This window comes from Poecilia formosa, unplaced genomic scaffold (assembly GCF_000485575.1).
Source record: "Poecilia formosa unplaced genomic scaffold, Poecilia_formosa-5.1.2 Scaffold929, whole genome shotgun sequence".
NCBI lineage: Eukaryota > Metazoa > Chordata > Actinopteri > Cyprinodontiformes > Poeciliidae > Poecilia > Poecilia formosa.
In genome coordinates, this window is record NW_006800868.1 from 19,819 (window position 1) to 24,796 (window position 4,978).

Consider the following 4,978-nt stretch of genomic DNA (forward strand, 5'->3'; position numbering starts at 1 on the left):
CACACACACACACACACACACACACACACACACACACACACACACACACACGCTCTTCAGTCTGTGGGTTTGGTGGCGGCAGCAGCTTCCATCAGCTTCCAGCGGCTCGACGCAGAGAAACCAAATAAACTCGAAGAACTTGTCGACTCGGTTCGAGTCTCAAAACGATCCGAACTCGACGCTCCAAGTCGCTTCATCGCCTCGAATCGCTCTGAGGAGGGTTTCCCCCCAACTCTGCTCCCCATCAGGAAGAATACATTTACAGAGAGGGAGAGAACAGAGAGGAGTCATTTATAATTCAGGTAGATTTCATGTAGTGGAGGTCAGGATGAGACGGAAAATCTGGGAGTTTTTGAAGTAGCTCAACATGAACCTCCCCCCTCCATCCTGATCAAACCTCCAGCAGCAGAGAAACAACGTGAAGGAAAAACCATAAAACAGACAAACTGTTCAGCAGCGTCAGTTGGACTCCATATCCAATCAGCACCACGGACAGCTTCAGGGCCCGAATACGACCAGAATAAAACCTGATATAAACCTGATTTAGACCAGATTTAAACTCGGTTTGAACCTGGTTTAAATAAGGTCTAAATCAGGAATAAACCAGATCTAAACCCTCACTGCTCCTCCTCTCTCCTTCTCGCTGCCAGATGAAGGGACTCCGCCTAATTGTGCTGCTGATGAAACCAGGTGTCATCAGGTGAAGAGTGCGCGGACTGGAGCCCGCTGCAGGTGGAGCCCGCCGGTCAGATTCTTACCTTTACCTGCTCCTCCACCTGCCCACATCCACCTTCCGGCTTCACATGGCAGTCCGAGGCGCGCGCTGTGGCGGGAAGGCACAGCGGCGGCTGAGGACGCAGCTGCTGTCCGGGTTGGTCTCTCCTCCGCGGAGCCGCTCTTCCATGGAAACAAACCCTTCAGATGAACATGTCGGCTCCTCTCTGGAGGTTTCACCCGCGGCTCTGCTCGCTCTGCGGCCGCCGCGTCCCGCCTCACGGCTCCGGGTTGAAAGAAGAGTCGGAGCCGCGCAACGTGACAGAGGCGCTGGGAGGAGGAGGAGGAGGAGGATGAAGATGCGTCAAGACCGCAGCTTCACAGAGACTGGATGAGTCAACCTTCAGAGTAAAAGCTCCGAGACTGTAAACTTAGAGATACAAAATAAAAGTTTTATCTGGGGCTTTCAGAAAGAAGCAGAAATAATTTCAGATATTTAGGAGAATAAACATGAAATCATACTTTCACCACGTTATTCATTTAGTTACAAATGTTTCAAACTAAATGTTTCATCAGTGAGCTAAATATTTAGCATACAAAAATATTAACTCCAAACTAAATATCTAGCTCCTAGCTAGCTAAATATGATTTTTAGGTTAGCTCTGAGCTAGATAAATATTTAATTTTATACCTAAATATTTAGCTAGGTCAGTGCTAAATATTATGCTAATATGCAAATTAGCTTGCCTGTGGACTGTCAAAATAAAAGCTGCGTCTTGAGAACTTCAATGTTAACTGAATATTTTGTTAGCAAACTAAACACTTAGCTTTAAACAAAATATTTAGTTTGTAACTGTAACATTTACTCTCGAGATAATTTTTTAGCTCCAAAATAAATATGGGACAGCTTAGGTCAGAACAGATTCATATGTTTGAATGGCCTAGTCAAAGTCTAGAGCTAAGGTTGCAGACTGAATTCATCAAATCAGTGAAATCACTTATGATCCAGTAAATCAGGAGGAGAGTCTTCTTCACAGTGCTGATGAAGATCCAGGTGTTTTCTTTGCTTTCAGCTCAAAGTTTAAATCAAACTATTAGTTCTGATTTGGTTTCATCTCATAATTTAAACCTCACAAAGCCTTCAGACACTCTGCAGGGCTGAAGCTCTGACCTCTGAAACATCGCCTACCTCCTTCAGTTAAACATCCCAGTCACAGATAGACAGATTAGGATTCATTCTTAATAAATGATTTATTAGATTAGTTCCTTCAGTGTTGTAGTTTGGCCTCCATCCACCAGAGGGCACTGCTGGTCTGCATAACCTGAGCCAGTTGATACAGAAATAATCCTGGCAGAGCTATTCCAGTACAGGAAACAATCTACAAAAAGTCTGATGTAGGATGGAAAATCCACTTTATGAATCATAAAAACTCGACAAACTTGTTCAGTAGTAATAATAATAATAATATTTATTGTTGTTATTAAACATGTCATAAAGCTGCATGCACTGTAAGGAAGCTGGTTTCAGTCTGAGTTGTTAGCTAACTGGAGGCCAGCAGATTTGAGCTGTTTGGATTTTCATCTCCTCATCATTTGATCCTCTGTTCCCCATCAGCCTCGTCTTTCTTGTCTTCCTCTCTTTGTCTTTTTTGTCCCGAGGTGACAAGTCAGGAACTTGCTGCTCATCTTGCTATGCGACCTGCGGCCGGTTCTCCTGCGGCTCGGTTACAGGTGGCAGCGGGTCGCCGAAGATTAGAACAGGAGCGGCTCACAAGTAACGAGGGGCGAGGCTGGAGACGGATGAATACAGATTACTGAGAGCGACGGACAACATCTGAGCCCACAGGACCAGAGTTTACTGCCAACACAGCCAGAAAAATGTTTAGCACAAACAGCCGTTCCTCCTGTCTGCTGGCCTGAGGGACCAGGATCCACGGAGCTGCTGGGTTATTAAGGTCATCGCTCCACGAATGGAGAGAACGATGGGATCATCCGGATATCAACCGGATCCTCAGAGCTGATGGGTTTATCTGGAACGACAGCAGACCGACCAGCCTGCTGGGCTCTGAGCTAATGCTAATGTGACATTTTGATCTAAAGCGCTGCTAGACATGCAGTATTTAGCGGACGCTAATGCTAAAGCGCTAACAGTAAATCAGTTATATCTGCTTTTGAAGGCGATGATCCTGGAGCACTGAGTTCATTTAGATATAATTTTATTTTGTAACATATTTTGTTTGTGTCTTATTTTGTTCCTGAATGTTTCTTGTTTTAAATAAAGTTTTTGGGGAAACAACATAAAGAGACAATCGAACTGATGTGTAAACTGTTCACTAATTTCAAAATAAGAGCATGAATATAAACATTTATAACCAAAACATCAACACAGATGTTGAACTTTATTCAGCTGAAACAGCCGATTAAAATATAGTTTATAATTTATCTGGAAAAATTAATGGAATAATCATAATAAAAATATTTATTTTCATTATAGAAACTATGCAATAAAATGACATGGATTATATGGAAATTGGTGATAAATAGTACTAGAGGGTATTTAATGCCCTTATACTGGGCATAAGCTGATTGTTCTGGTCTAAAGCTCCTGTGTCTGCAGCCAGATGGCAGCAGTTGGAACAAACTGAACAAGGCCTGAGGAATCTTTGAAATGCTCCGTCATTCCTGAGGCAGCGGACCTGTGGAGACCCAGAGAGCAGCAGACGCTTCGGTTCTCTGCAGAGTTTTCCTCTGTGCTGCTGTGGATCCACACAGAGGACAGCAGGTGATGCACCGACACAAAGACACCAGCAGTTCTTGAGAAATAACCCTAAATATGATTTAGACCTAAGCTAAAATATTTAGCTACAGCGCTAAATGTTTTCAAAGTTAGCAAGAGCGCTAAGCTAACAATTAGCTCCATAATTAGCGTGCTAGTGTGCTCACCGCTGCAGTTCAGATAAAAATGTCCCGCCTGTGTCTCGGTGTCTCTGAGGAGTAACGATGCTAACCCTCAGAGGCTGAACAGGCGGCCATGTGTAGCTGGCGGCTCCTTGGCGCCCCGGGCGCGTCCACAGGGGGAGAGAAACAGAATGCTGAGATGCTAAATAACTAGCCTGAAGCGCTAACACAAAACAACATGGCTGCTGCATCCAGAAACCGCGTCTTCCTTCATCTCTGCTCCCAAAATGCTTTACATTAAGATAATAAACCTGTGCATTGACAGCTGGTTTCTATCCGGATATTTGTGAAAATAAACCGTTTGTTGTTTTCTCTGTTTCCCAGAACCAGAACCAGAACCTGCCTCCATTCTGGACCAGAGGCTCAGATCACTTCTGTTCATCATTCTGCTGGTTTCATTCACCTTCCAGGGAAATGGTGACGTATTAAAATATGTTTGTAAAAATATGAAACATAGAAAACATTCAGACACTGAACAGCCCACCCACAATCAACACTCAGAAATAATAATCAGCTTAAAAAGATCAAATGAAAAATAAATCCAAAGATGAAAAAAGTACGAATGCAGATGTTCAAATATACAGATAAATAAAATAAAGTGTCAAACCTTCAGCTGTAAGGCCTAAAGTATCAAATATGATTTTTATAACTTAATCTTAATCTCATTCTGTGCTTCTCTTCTTTTTATTCATTTCAGTTTGGTTACTTTATAAAAATTGCATGAAAGTGTAATAAATCCCATATTAAAAGAAAGAAGTTGTTGGGAACAACATGAATCTTTCTGTGAAACGAGAAACAAGAATCACCAGCAGCACAGAAAACATGAAGCATCTGGAGACGAAAACCAAAAAACAGAACAAACCAGCCAGAGAGTGTGTGTGAGTGTGTGTGTGTGAGTGTGAGAGTGTTTGTTTGTAATACCTTGTGGGGACGATTTTCCTGACATATACTACGTTGTGGGGACCCTGTTTTTGGGTCAGGGGTCAGATTTAAGGCTAAGGTATGAATTGAGTTTTGGTTGGTTAGGGTTTGGAAAAGGGTAAAGGTCAGGTTTAGGCTGTAGAAATGAATGGAAGTCAATGGAAAGTCCCCACAAAGATAGCACAAACGTGTGTGTGTCGCTATGGGAGGGCTGACAGGAATATTGATTGCCCGTCTTTATTAGCATGTACCTGTGAGGGAATCGTCTCAGCGGGATTCTGACTAGACAAGCCGACCCTCAGTTTCCCTCCTGCGGCGCAGCTGGACGGCTTCTACTCCTCCCCCCTCAGTCCCCCCCTCCCCTGTCCCTCCCCACTGTCCTCCT

At 43.5% G+C, this 4,978-nt stretch overlaps 1 long non-coding RNA gene across 1 annotated transcript in view; it reads left to right on the forward strand.

Annotated features, from left to right (window-relative positions):
* The first annotated feature begins 3,198 nt into the window (after positions 1–3,198).
* Positions 3,199–4,978, forward strand: part of LOC103132119 (uncharacterized) — a 3,645-nt gene continuing 1,865 nt past the window's right edge. Inside the window, exons 1-2 of the long non-coding RNA XR_475498.2 lie at positions 3,199–3,496; positions 3,997–4,089. This is a non-coding gene — a long non-coding RNA (uncharacterized LOC103132119). The remainder of the gene's footprint in view (positions 3,497–3,996; positions 4,090–4,978) is intronic.